Below are 14967 nucleotides of genomic sequence, written 5' to 3' on the forward strand. Positions count from 1 at the left end.
TAGTTTGGTCGAATTTTTGTCCAATCCCCTTTGAATGGCTTGGTGTGCGTGTGTATTAAATGTGCCTGTCAATAGCTACCCATGTCTGTATAAATAAACGACAAGGAAATCTACTTGGATAGTACCCACCTGCGGGGCCGCCGGGATTAGGCACTGTAGGGTGTCAGACACGTCAGAGCTTCACTAGCGGTGTAAATACATTCCACGTGGATTCATTGTATGCATAGTTGCCTTTTAATGAATATCACGCAAATCGTCATGGTGATAGGTACATACGGTTTGTCCAGCATGTCCTAGGTGTTTCTATAAATATATATTTTTTTAAAGTATTAAAAAACAAAGGTCGGCCCTGGGGGATGGGGTCCCTGGGGCCATAAGTGGCCTGAAGAGGGGGGCAACGTAGCATCCCTACTAAAGAATAAAAAAAAAAAGGCCATGACCCGGGGGTTGGAGTCCCCGGGGCCGATTAAGGCCTTGGGAGGGGGGCCACGCGGCCCCCTTCCAAATTAATTTTTTTCAACAAAAAAAATTAGGGTGCAGGCCCTGCGGGATGGGGTCCCCAGGGCCAATAAATTAGAAAAAGAAGGGGGGCCACACAGCCCTCCTTCTTAAAAAAATAAAATAAATAAAAGACCGGCATCGCGCCGGAGGCCATGCCCCCTCCTTGCAGCACTCTGCAAACGCACCCCCTGGCCAGTTGTAGGTTGGGGAATTAATTCCCCTTCAATACTGAGGGTCCCTGAGGGCCAACTAGCCCAACAGGTATCTCCAGTATGCGCCAGGGAGCTGCGTTACAGACAGGTGTTCTGAGGCCACGCCCCTGTTTACACCTCTATGCAACGCAGCTCTGTGGCGCTTACTGGAGGTACCTAGTGGGCTAGTTTGACCCTAGGGACCCTTAGGATTCAAGGGGACTTAATCTCTCAACTTAGAATGGCCACAGGGCGCGTTTACACAGTGGTGAAGGGAGGGGACGGGACCTGAGGTGACGTGTGCAAACACGCCCTGTGGCGCGTTTTAAGTTGGGGAAATAATTCCCTTTCAATCCTGAGGGACCCTGGGGGCCAACTAGCCTACCAGGTGCTTCCAGTAAGCGCCACTGCTCTGCGTTGCAGAGAGGTGGTCCAGGCCGTGCCACTTTTTACACCTCTCTACAACACAGCTCTCTGGCTCTTACTTGAGGTACCTAGTGGGCTAGTTGGACCCTAGGGACCCTCAGGATTCAAATGAACTTAATCTCCCAACTAAAAACGGCCACAGGGCGTGTTTACACAGTGGTGAAGGGAGGGGACGGGGCCTGAGTTAACGTGTGCAAACACGCCCTGTGGCGCGTTTTATGTTGGGGAAATAATTCCCCTTCAATCCTGAGGGACCCTGGGGGCCAACTAGCCCACCAGGTGCTTCCAGTAAGCGCCACTGCGCTGCATTGCAAAGAGGTGATCTAGGCCGTGCCCCTTTGTGCATCTCTCTGCAACGCAGCTCTGTGGCGCTTACTGGAGGTACCTAGTGGTCTAGTTGGACACTAGGGACCCTCAGGATTCAAGGGGACTTAATCTCCCAACTTAAAACGGCCACAGGGCGTGTTTACACAGTGGGGAAGGGAGGGGACGGGGCCTGAGGTGACGTGTGCAAACACGCGCTGTGGCGCGTTTTAAGAGGTAGTTTTAATCCCCTGCCATATTATATACTAGGGGCTTACAGAGGAGGTCATGCTAATCACAGGGGGACCCCAACGCATAGTGTTCCCTAGTGTATGTAGGTGTTTTCACTGTATTCTGAGTGTCTTTTAACATAGCACTGGCTCTAGGACTGGTTAGTCAGACTCAGTTACCACCAGCATCCGTCAGAAAAAGTTGAGGGTACAGGATGATTTTTCAACAAGGCTTCTTTCTGCTCTTCTGTTTGTTCTTTCTGCACGTTATCCTTCTTCCTGCACTTTTCTTCGTCTTTGAGGACTTCTGTTGCTTCTTTCTGCATTTCTTTTTTTTCTTTCTGTGCGTTTTTTCTTCTTTCTTCACATGTCCTATCTCTGTAGGCATAGTTAGAAATTAGCATTTAAAAAACCTTTGAAATTCACTGAAAAAACCATTGGTTTCAGGCACGTTATAGTTCGGAATTAGCATTTAAAAAACCTTAAAAATTCACTGAAAAAAACATAGGTTTCAGGGGCGTTATAGTTAGCTGGACTTTTCACTCGTACAAAACCATTGAAATTCCCCCGTTATAGTTAGTTCAGCTAACTATAACTCGCGCGCCCGCAATGCACTGCTGATGATGTCACATATTACATCACTCATGACATGGTCAGTGACATCACTCATGACATCACTGATGACATCTCAAATGACATCACTCATGACATCATCCTTGTGATAGAGTGGCAGACCTCCTCTCCCCCTAATATAACCTTTGATACACACATTCAAAAATAGAAACTAAAATTTTCAAAACAATGGACATACCAATACCAGTTACAACAACCTATTCAGTAATTCTAAGATCCACATACACATCCACTCATTCACCAACAGTCCTATACAGTCACTCATTCATGTACTCACTCATCATATGTACTGATACACCTATACATCCTGTTACACAACGCCACTCATCCATAGAGTTACTCACACACATAGTCACTCATGCTAATAAAGAATCAAACATCCATTGACTTGAATATACAGTTATACACACACCACCACACTTACTTCTACAGAAACTTACACATACTTTGTCTTTTAAACAATCACTTATAGAAACACATACTTATTCATACAGGAACTCTTCCAATCTCTCACTCTCACATATACTCACTTATATACAACAATAGTCACATATACTAGTTTAAACATATGTAGTTACTCATAAAGACACTATTGAGACAGTCATTCACTCACTAACACACCCATGCACACACTCATCCACCCATACAGTCATGCACACATGCTGTCTTCAACACATATAAACAGTGAGTCACTCATTCATGCACCTATGCACTATGTAATACTCCCCACCGAACCATACAGACACTCATACTGATACTCAAAAAACCAACTAATAACCTATATAGACACTCATGTAGCTACTCACCAACCCATGCAGCCACTTATACACAAAGTGAGAGACTGATACATATATTTACATATTTAAACATTACTCACTAAGCCATGTATTCACTAAGATACACTTAATCAGTCAGTTATACAATCAATTTTTCAAAAACAAATCATCCATTTAGACACTTATATACCCATTTATTCTTCCATCGACCTTGAGATATATATATATAAAACATATGTAATTTTCAGAAAAACACACGTTCACTGGATGATGTAATCAGTGATGTCATTAGTGATGTCATTTGAGATGTCATGAGTGATGTCACTGACCATGTCATGAGTGATGTAATATGTGACGTCATCAGCAGTGCATTGCGGGCGCGCGAGTTATAGTTAGCTCAACTAACTATAACGGGGGAATTTCAATGGTTTTGTACGAGTGAAAAGTCCAGCTAACTTTAACGCCCCTGAAACCTATGGTTTTTTCAGTGACTATATACATATATATATATATATATATATATATATATATATATATATATATATATATATATATATATATATATATATTTATATATTTATATTTATATATATTACCTACTGGCGGTTGCCAGTAGGTAGTTATTGTTAGGACCTACTATCCATAGGAAATTCGTAACATTCTTTTCCCAATAACTTTGGCGCCGGATGAAGAATCTTCGCGAACATTTAAAAACTGGTGGGGGACTCCGGTCAGCTCCTATCCTGAAAGTTTGGGGGTGATTCATCAAACGGGGGCCGAGAAAAAAGGGGGGTCCCAAAACATGCTTTCTCCATGTTATTTCCCATAGGAAATTTTGGAACAGGCTACAACCCGAACTGCTGAACGTAATTACACCAAATTTTGCAAAAAGGTAGCCCTTGGCTCAGAAAGAGACGTTTTCTTAAATGGTGTAAATCCGTTCAGTAGTTCCTGAGAAAATCAAAAAATAGAGGTCAAAAAATCAATTTCCCATAGGAAAGTTTAGACACAGTTATAGCAAAAACTGCTGAACGGAATTACACCAAATTTGGCAAAAAGGTACTGCTTGGCTCAGAAAGCGTCCTTTTTAGGTCTCGCCTGGTGTAGGCTGCGCGCATGCGCAGTCTCGCTGGCGAGATTTAATGATATGGGGTATTTTCTGTAAGGGGCATTAAGCCCCACCCCTCTTTTCCATTGGCTGGCGTCACCGTTTATGCTAAACGGTGGTCAGCCATTGGAAAAGAGCTCCTTGTGACGTATTCGCTCTGCTTTGTCGTCCGTCCCATTTGGACGGCCTCGCCTGCTTTGTGTTCGTCGCAAAAGGTTTATTATCTTTATGGGGCCATGTGTTTCAAACACATGGCCCCATAAGGACAAGAAAGCTTTCGCGACGAACGCAAAGTGAAAACGGAGCGTGCTTGTTTCTGTTGTTTACAGAGGCGCAGCCGGCAGTAGTGGTTGATGCCTGGTGAGGCGAAGGCCAGAGACCCGGATGAAGGAGCGGGGTCAGGTTGAGGGGTGCCCAGGGCTGTTGATCCGAGGCTTACAGCCCGTTTGTTCCAGATAGAGCTTTTTGGGGGGCAACGTTGATCACTTGCTCTGCATGCTGCTGTGGTGATAGAGCGTGCCCACTGACACCAGAGCCACAAGGGCTCAAGACATGCCCTCCATGGCGCTTCAATGCAAAGCCCTATACCCATAGCTTGGAACCCGTATGTGCCTAGAGCCGTAACGCAGGGACCGTTCTTCACAGTTCTGTGCATCTGTAAGGCATGTGGCATTTTAGAGGCGGGAGGCTCAAAAATATTTGCATGTGAGCGCCATTTTGCATTGTCACTGGACCCACCTCCACCACCCCCCCTCGCGGCACACAGCCGAGGCCTATGCGCAGCACGTCTCGCATGGTGCTGCCTGAGCCGCGAGTGGCCAAGGCTATGGACATGTCCTGTTGATAGTCCTCCTATGAAGCCCCACCCTTCACCACCCACACCTCGGTGATAGGGGCCGCGCAGCCTCCACCGGTACTCACCGGCGATGCCTTTCAAGTTCCGGCTTCAGCTGCCTGTGCTGGGCTGCCTGACTGCAGCCGGGGCGCAGGTTCTCACGCTGCAGGGCAGGGTGTGTAAACCCATCCGGCCGAAGATTGTCCACTCCCCTCAGGCTCTGAAATGATCCGCTGCCCTCCTGCGGGAGCCTCTGCTCCCTGCTTCCAGTGTTGTCACTGTCGGTGGCTCTCCGATCCTGCTCTATTACGGAAGCAGAATGGGGATTCGCCTGCTGCCCCAGTGTGGACCTGTAGCCGATCCGGTGTGCAGTGCCTGCGGTCTGCTCCTGGGCTCAGGGGTACTCTTCACGCTGAGGCCGATGAACGCTCCTCTCTTCGGAGCCCTGCAGGTAGATCCACTGCCCATGCTCTACCCCGGAAGGCAGAGGAGGCTGCTCTGTGGTCCCTTTCCGTGGCTACAGTTGATCCGCTGCTTTCAGAGCTGCGTCTGAAGCTCCCGAAGCCACCACTGCCGGGAATGGCGCAGTGCTGCTGTTGTCACAGCAACCGAGGGGTGGGAGGAGGATGAGGTTGGAGGGGAGCGGATTCTGTGAAGAACGTATTATACATTCTATTAAATATACAAATAAGCATTGAAAATGCAATAGGTCTCGCCTTTGAATAAGTTATAGCCATTTGCTTTGCTAATGGTATTGTATAGCAAAGCAAATGGCTTTAACTTAATGAAAGGCGAGACCTATTGCATTTTTAATGCTTGTTCAAAATGGTGTTAATCCGTTCAGTAGTTTTTGAGAAATTAGGAAATAAAGATAGTGATATCTATGGCTGATCTCGAGCTACATTGTAATTGGCTGTCAACACTCCAAACCAGGAAGTGTTGGCAGCCATCTTGTGCCTCGGTACAACCGAGGCACAAGAAAACAGAAAAAGAAATGCGAAAAACAAGAAAAGGGGGCAGGGTAGAAATACCTTGACCCCCTAGGCCTGCTCAGGGGTTCCCACAAGGACCCCCAGAGGCAAAAACAGCATTTTTTTTTTTTTTTTTTAAATCGTCGAGATTCGGGCACCCAGCGCGAATTTCGTCCGGAAAACCGGGAAAAAAAATGAAGCGCGCGCTCCCGCGCTTCGTTTAATTAAGCTCCCGGGTGGGCGAGGTCCCGGGAGCAGTTAAAAAATTTGTGTGTGGGGGCCCCAATCCCCCCCACTGCCCCTTGGACCGCCATCTCCCCGGGGCTTGATCAAAGAGGTGATGGGGGGCACGCAGCCTCCCCCAGCTCCAGGGACCGCCACTCCCCGGGGCAAATTTTTAAATGTGTAGGGGGGCCTCTAAGGCTGCGTTGCAAAGAGGTGTAAAAAGGGGCGTGGCCTCTGAGCACCTCTCTGCAACGCAGCTCCCTGGTGCTTACTGGAGGTACCTGGTGGGCTAGTTGGCCCCCAGGGACCCTCAGGATTGAAGAGGAATTAATTTCCCAACTTAAAACGCCCACAGGGCGTGTTTGCACACGTCACCTCAGGCCTCACCCCCTTCCTTCACCACTGTGCAAATGCGCCCCCTAGTGAGTTGTAAGTTGGGGAATTAATTCCCCTTGAATACTGAGGGTCCATGGGGGCCAACTAGCTTACCAGGTACCTCCAGTATGCAAATGCGTTGCAGAGAGGTGGCCCAGGCCATGCCCCTTTTTACACCACTCTGCAACGTAGCTCTGTGGCGCTTGCTGGAGGTAAGTGGTGGGCTAGTTGGCCCCCAGGGACCCTCAGGACTCAAGGGGACTTAATCCCCCAATTTACAATGCACCAGGGGGTGCGTTTGCGCAGGGGTGCAGGGAGGGGGCGTGGCCTGATGTCACAAGTGTGAAAACGCACCCCGTGGAACGTTTTAAGTTGGGGAATTAAGTCCCCTTGAATCCTGAGGGTCCCTGGGGACCAACTAACCCACCAGGTATGTCCAGTAAGTGCCATAGAGTTGCATTGCAGAGAGGTGTAAAATGGGGCATGGCCTTGGACTACCTCTCTGCAACGCAGCTTTGTGGTGCTTACTGGAGGTATGTGGTGGGCTAGTTGGAGCCCAGGGACCCTCAGGATTCAAGGGGACTTAATCTCCCAACTTAAAACGGCAACAGGGCGTGTTTGCACATGTCACCTCATACCACCCCTCCATTCACCACTGTGCAAACGCGCCCCATGGCGCGTTTTAAGAGGTAGTTTTAATCCCCCTGCACTATTATGTACTAGGGACTTACAGAGTAGGTCATGCTAATCACAGGGGTACCCCAAAGCATAGTGTCGACTAGTGTATGTAGGTGTTTGCACTGTATTCTAAGTGTCTTATAGCATAGCACTGGCTCTAGGCCTGGTTAGTCAGAGTCAGTTACTACCAGTACCCGTCTGAAAAAGTTGTGGGCACAGGATGATTTTGCAACAAGGCCTCTTTCTGCTCCTCTGTTGGTTATTTCTGCACATGTCTTGCTTCTTCCTGCATTTTTCTTTGTCTTTGTGGACTTCTGTTGTTTTTTTCTACTTTTCTTTTGCTTCTTTCTGTGCGTTTTTTCTTCTTTCTTCACATGTCACACTTCTGTAGGCATTGTCAGAAACTAGCATTTAAAAAACCTTAGAAATTCACTGAAAAAAACCATAGGTTTCAGGCACGTTATAGTTAGAAACTAGCATTTAAAGAACCTTTGAAATTCACTGAAAAAAACATAGGTTTCAGGGGTGTTATAGTTAGTTGGACATTTCACTCATACAAAACCCGTGAAATTCCCTTTATAGTTAGTTCAGCTAACTAGAACTCGCGCCCCCGCAATGCACTGCTGATGATGTCACATATTACATCACTCATAACATGGTCAGTGACATCACTGATGACATCATCCATGTGATAATTTCATGCATCTTATCACACCCTAATATAACTTTTGATACACCCACTCTAAATTACAGACTGCCTTTCTCAAAACCATAGACACTCCAACATTAATAACTACATACCCGCTCACTGATTCTTAGGTCTACACACACATCCACTCACTCACCCGTACAGTCACTCATACTTACGGTCACTCAGTACAGGACTATCATATGCACTCATACACCTTTATAGTCACTCACATACCGCCACTCATCGACAGAGGTACTCACACACCTAATCACTCATGAAAATAATTCATCACACTGTATTGCCTTGCCCACTTGCGTAATCTAAACTTACGCACACCACTTACTTACACAGAAACTCCAACACTCCTCTGGAGGTAAAATGAGCTTTATTAGTATCGTAGAGAAGGGCAATAAGTTACTGAAGCTAGTAAGTTCTTAGGCACCAAGTGGAACAATGAATACCCCACACTATATATATATACAAATATGAGATCTTGAATATAGATATATAAACAGTTAATGTACAAAGCACCTCACCAGATGCGTCTGCACCGGAGTCTTCAACATCCCTGGCCAAGCACCGAAAACACCAAGTCGGGAACCCTGTAGAGACTGGGGCACAGGAAGTATTCTCTCCGGGCACCAAAGTCGTCCCGCGAGTGCGTCCACTCCAAGACTGAGTTCCTGAGCTCCACCCCACAGACACTGCTTTTTATAGTTAAATCAACACGTTCGAGAACCCTCTAGCAGGCGTTCTCGCCCATCTATCCATCATAGGTGCTGGCCGCATCTCTGCTTCAGATCCACCCATACAGACCTGGCCAGATTCTGCTTTGGTGCGCCGAGGCAAAAGACATTCCTTTCCCTGTCTCCAACCTTGGAGAGCCTTGCAATCAATCAATCAATCAATCAATCATGGAACTTATATCGCGCACTACTCACCCGTAAGGGTCTCAAGGCGCTTGGGGAAGGGGGTCTGCTACTGCTCGAACAGCCAGGTCTTGAGCTGTTTCCTGAAGGCCAGGTGGTCCTGGGTCATCCGCAGGTGGACGGGTAGGGAGTTCCAAGTCTTAGCTGCCAGGTAGGAGAATGACCTTCCTCCAGCGGTGGCTCTCTGGATGCGAGGGGCGAGGGCGAGGTTAGCGGAACGTAGCCGGCGGGTGGGCGTGTAGAAGGTGAGGCGGCTGTTGAGGTACCCTGGACCTAGGTCGTGGAGGGACTTGTGTGCGTGGGTGAGGAGTCTGAACGTGATCCTCTTGTTGACAGGGAGCCAGTGCAGGTCTCTCAGGTGGCACGAGATGTGGCTGCGTCGGGGGACGTCCAGGATGAGTCGGGCGGAGGCGTTCTGGATACGCTGAAGTCTTTTCTGAAGCTTGGCTGTAGTACCGGCGTAGAGGGTGTTTCCGTAGTCTAGTCTGCTGGTGACGAGAGCGTGGGTGACCGTCTTCCTGGTCTCGGTCGGGATCCATCGGAAGATCTTTCGGAGCAAGCGGAGGTTGTGGAAGCAAGCTGAGGAGACGGCGTTGACTTGTCTGGTCATCGATAGGGAGGAATCCAGTATGACGCCCAAGTTGCGTGCGTGGTCCGTCGGTTCAGGTGCGGTGCCTAGTGCCGGGGGCCACCAGGAGTCGTCCCATGCGGAGGGTGATGGTCCCAGAATGAGGACTTCTGTCTTGTCCGTGTTCAGTTTCAGGCGGCTGATGTTCATCCATTCAGCGACGTCTGTCATCCCTTCGTGCAGGCTGGCTTTGGCGGTGTCGGGGTCTCTGGAGAGGGAGAGAATCAGCTGGGTGTCATCGGCGTAGGAAATGATGTTGAGGTTGTGTTGGCGTGCGATGGCAGCGAGGGGTTTCATGTAGATGTTGAAGAGAGTAGGGCTGAGCGACGATCCTTGCGGGACGCCGCAGATGACTTCGGTGGCCTCGGAGCGGAACGGAGGGAGGCGTACTCTCTGTGTTCTGCCGGAGAGGTATGAGATGATCCATTCCAGAGCCTTCCCTTGGATGCCGGTGTCGTTGAGGCGTTGGACTAGTGTGCGGTGGCAGACAGTGTCAAATGCTGCGGAGAGGTCTAGGAGGATGAGTGCCGCTGTTTCGCCGTTGTCGAGCAGGGCTCGGATGTCGTCGGTGGCTGCGATGAGGGCTGTCTCGGTGCTGTGGTTGGCTCTGAATCCGGACTGTGATGGGTCGAGGGATCCGTTCGTCTCGAGGAAGGCTGCCAGTTGCTTGTTGACGACCTTCTCGATGACTTTGGCCGGGAAAGGAAGGAGCGAGATGGGGCGGTAGTTCTTGAGGTCGGTCGGGTCCGCTGTTGGTTTCTTCAGCAGAGCGCTGAGTTCGGCGTGCTTCCAGCTCTCCGGGAAGGTTGCTGTGTTGAAGGAGGTGTTGATGATGTCTCGGAGGTGGGGTGCGATGGTAGAGGCTGCCTTGTTGAAGACATGATGGGGGCACGGGTCGGTCGGAGATCCGGAGTGGATGGTGTTCATCATGCGTGACGTGTCTTCGGGGGTCACCTCGGTCCATGTCTGGAGGGTGGCGGCGGGGCGCGAAGGTACAACCGATGGGTGCGGGGGTGAAATGTCGAAGCTGTTGTGGATGTCGGCGATCTTGCGGTGGAAGTACGAGGCGAGGGAGTCGCAGAGGTCCTGTGAGGGAGTGATGTCGTTGTTGCCGGTGCTGGGGTTGGAGAACTCCTTGACGATGTTGAAGAGCTCCTTGCTGTCATGGGCGTTCTTGTCCAGTCGTTCCCGCAGAGATTTCTTCTTGGTGGTGCGGATGAGCTGGTGATGTCTGCGAGTGGCGAGTTTGAGTGCTGTTCTGTTGTCGGCGGTCTTGTTGAGGAGCCAGGCCTTCTCGAGGGTGCGGCAGGCCTTCTTGGAGTCCTTGAGTTCGTCGGTGAACCAGGGGGCCTTCTTGCTTCTGGGTCTGGAGGGGGGGTTCTTCAGTGGGGCGAGGTCGTCGGCACAGGAGGTCAGCCACTGCGTGAGGTCGAGGGCAGCTGTGTTAGGGTCCGTGGTCCTGGCAGGTGGGCTCTGGCTGAGGGAGGTGGCGAGCTGGTCGGCGGTGATCTTGCTCCAGTTTCTGTGGGGAGCCTGCTTCGGGTGATTGTGGACCGTGTTCTTTCTGAAGCTGAAATGGACGCAGCTGTGGTCGGTCCAGTGAAGTCCGGTGGAGTGGCTAAAGGTGACGTGCTTGCTGGACGAGAAGAGTGGGTCGAGCGTGTGGCCGGCGAAGTGGGTGGGGGTGTTGACCAGTTGCTGAAGTCCGAGGTTGGCGAGGTTATCCAGCAGGGCGGTGGTGTTGTGGTCATTGTTGTTCTCCAGGTGGAAGTTGAGGTCCCCGAGGAGGATGTAGTCGGCGGAGGGGAGGGCGTGAGGGCTGATGAAGTCGGCGATGTCTTCGCAGAACTGTGCGCGTGGTCCCGGGGGTCTGTAGATGAGGGTGCCTCTGAGGGTAGTCTTGGGGTCGGTGTGGATCTGGAAGTGCAGGTATTCGGCGGCGTTGAATACGTCGATGGAGTCAGTCGAGATGCGAATGGTGCTCTTGTGTACGATGGCGATGCCTCCTCCGGTCTGGTTGACGCGATCCTTCCTGATGATCTTGTAGCCGTCCGGGATGGCTATGGCGATGTCGGGGGCTGAAGAGTCGTTCATCCAGGTTTCCGTGAGGAAGGCGACGTCCGGAGATGCGGTGTCGAGGAGGTTCCAGAGTTCCACGGCGTGTCTGTGGACGGAGCGGGTGTTGAGCAGGATGCACTTGAGGTGGTTGCTGTTGTCCGTCTTGGTGGGCGTGGTGCTTGTTTGGAGGCAAGAGAAGTTGCAGGATCGGCAGGTGAAGGGTCCATGGGTGCGTCGCGGGGACGCTCGGTAGCATCCGGGGGCTCGGGCGGTTTTGAGTGCGATGAGCGTAGCGAAGTCGTAGATCCTGCGGGGGGGCTGGCGGGCGCGGGGACCAGGGAGTCTGGCGCTGGGCGCGGTCCAGGCGCGGACGGGCGCAGACGGGCTTACCTTTGGCGCACCTTCGGCGCTCAATCGGCGCTCCCGCTGCGCGCGTCCGCTGCGCGGTCGCGGAAGGGGCGTCATAAGTAGGAGCCCGGAGGGAGGGTCAGCAGGGAGGCGGGAGGCTGGGTAGCCAATGGGCAGTGAGGGGAGGCGGGACTGCGGGGACCGGAACAGGGAAGCGGGAGGAGGGGAAAGAGTGACCGGGGCAGTGGCGGCGGAAACGGCGAAAAAGAAGAAAAACAAGCAGGCAGCGAGCGGAGGCCGGTACCTGAGAGCGGCGGAAGGAGGTAAGTGGCGCCAACGGGGGTTGCAGTGGGTGAAAGGCAGCGGCAGGCGTAGGCAGCGGCAGGCGTAGGCAGCAGCAGGCGTAGGCAGCAGCAGGGGATAGGAGCGACCGCCTGTGGGTCACAGGGGGGTCACACTGACCAGCGCGGTGAGGATCCCTAAGTAGGAGCCCGGAGGGAGGGTCAGCAGGGAGGCGGGAGGCTGGGTAGCCAATGGGCAGTGAGGGGAGGCGGGACTGCGGGGACCGGAACAGGGAAGCGGGAGGAGGGGAAAGAGTGACCGGGGCAGTGGCGGCGGAAACGGCGAAAAAGAAGAAAAACAAGCAGGCAGCGAGCGGAGGCCGGTACCTGAGAGCGGCGGAAGGAGGTAAGTGGCGCCAACGGGGGTTGCAGTGGGTGAAAGGCAGCGGCAGGCGTAGGCAGCGGCAGGCGTAGGCAGCAGCAGGCGTAGGCAGCAGCAGGGGATAGGAGCGACCGCCTGTGGGTCACAGGGGGGTCAGCGCATCCTCCCTCTGTCCTAGAGATAAGCATAGAATGCACAAAAACAAGCTCAAGGTACAAAATAACCTCACGAGGTATGTCTTGCACCAGCTCGTACTGGTTTACGTGAATAACATGTTTATGTTACTGCTGAAGTGTAACTACAGGTCAAAGCAGCACAAAATGGAAATGCAGTACAACAAAATGGAGGATCAGAGCATCACATGGAATCGAGGTCAACATGCAGTTTAGCACGTGAAAATGGCAAATGCAGTACATTCCACCCCTTGACACTCAATTCACCCATCATACCCCATTGGCCTAAATACCATGGATCTGGGACGAAGAAGGGAGAGAAGATTAGGAATGCATTGAATACAACAACATAGTGAGATAGAAATGCAAATAATCACTACAATAACACCCAAGATATAACGAAGCTGTCCAAAATTAGGTAGCCACCCAAACAACCAATCCCGCCATCCTTGATCAACGTTTTGGGTAACCCCTTTCACTAAATCTTTTAAAGCATTAATATGCGCATGGATAGATGTAGAATGATCAGATAAATTGAAACAACAGAGTCCATCAAAGTCCTCGCAACCGTGGTTGGGTTTTAACAACAAATAGTCCACAGCTGCCCTATTCTGCAAAACAGCTTTTTTCGTTCCTTGAACATCTAATAACAAATCAGCTAAAGCCGCAGAAGTATGATTGAGATTCTTCACAAGTAAACAGGCAAGCTTAGCAATAGTTCTTGCATTATAAACGGACAGTCCTGGCACTCCTACAATGGAAATAGCCAAACTAGTATACTCTGCTCTAGAAAGCAAATCAATATTGGAGTCACAATCCTCAGGTAAATGAACAGCGGCTCTAGAAGAGCGAATGTGTGTGATAGAATGCATGGGAAATAGCATAAGACTTAAACGTGATAAGGCACAAGGTCCTCCAGTTATATTAGCTGGTATGTAAGTGTATGAAATATTGCCGCACGAAAACAGCCATCCCTAAGATAATTTCACATGGTTAACATGGCTAGCGGTTAATACTGTATGATTACAGACCATATAATTGGTAACATTACTGCAAGAACTGTCATGTCGTGAGTGACATAATGTTTATTGATCAGTGGTCAATTGTGTGCTTTTCTCTAGTTTCAATTGGCCACACTTGCCAATTTTGGCAGGGTCACAAGTTAGTTGATAGCAAACGTCTCCAGTAGTGATATTGTAGGTAACAATACTCATCATGTTCCTCCAGAGTTTATCTGTAACCTCTGGGCAAAAACAACAGTACTCATAAAGACTCAGATGTGTTTGGACATCAGTTTCCTCCACTACCCCATCAAAGTTAGTTTGGTTGAAGATGTGCAGAAGCACATGTGCAGGGGTAGGTACGGCAACAAGACAAGTGGATATCATATCAGCTGTACTCTGAAGATTTCTCATACAGAAGTGGGAAGTATTCAGCACATTCCCGGCCAAGTAGGTCCAGATGTTATCCGGTTGCTGCAACAATGCTGTCATCCGACTCGGGCGGTTGATCCCCTTCGGCATCCCCGGGCCCTCCCGGACCCCTCCGGACACGCCCAAACACAGACCACACAGCGCAAGCATCGCAGCGTCAAGCCATGCTGTGATCTAGAAATTGAAAAGAAACTGGAATAATCACACTCGTAAATAACATTTTTCAGCAGGTAAATTTTCCCACTTTTCCTGTCCGGGTCTCATGATGACAAGGATATTATCCTTTCCCTTTGTGATTAATTCTGCAGGTTCAGGAGTTTTGTTTGGGGACTCTACCCATACTTTTGCCCCTGGGTTCTTATCAGTAGATCCGAACCGGCCCTTTCCTCGCACAGTTAGAAGAGCTGGGGCCGTCCCCTTCATGACATTTCCTCCATAAACCGGCATGATGACCATTTGGGCAACTCGGTCACCGGGTTGCACAATCAGATCATTGTCTCCACTGTTCAATGGAATAACTTTGATCTCCCCCTGGTAATCGACATCGACCACCCCTCCCAAAACCTGGATGCCTTTAAGGGCAAGCCCAGATCGAGGAGCGATCAGTCCGAAATGCTCTGGGGGAATTTGAACTCCAATTCCTGTCTCAATCAAGATAATGTCTCGTGGTTGCAGTCGATAGAGTTTCAGGGCATGCAAATCAAGACCAGCAGCCTCTGGTGTGGCACGATATGGAGCTAAAGCTCCGGGAGCTGTCTCCCAATACAGAATCGTGTTTGTGGCCACATGTGG

At 50.4% G+C, this 14967-nt stretch overlaps 1 pseudogene; it reads right to left on the minus strand.

Annotated features, from left to right (window-relative positions):
• Positions 1–13005: 13005 nt before the first annotated feature.
• LOC146870137 (uncharacterized) lies at positions 13006–14306 on the minus strand (annotated as a pseudogene).
• Between the last annotated feature and the right edge of the window lie 661 nt (positions 14307–14967).

This window comes from Triturus cristatus, chromosome 1_1 (assembly GCF_964204655.1).
Source record: "Triturus cristatus chromosome 1_1, aTriCri1.1, whole genome shotgun sequence".
Classification (NCBI taxonomy): Eukaryota; Metazoa; Chordata; class Amphibia; order Caudata; family Salamandridae; genus Triturus; species Triturus cristatus.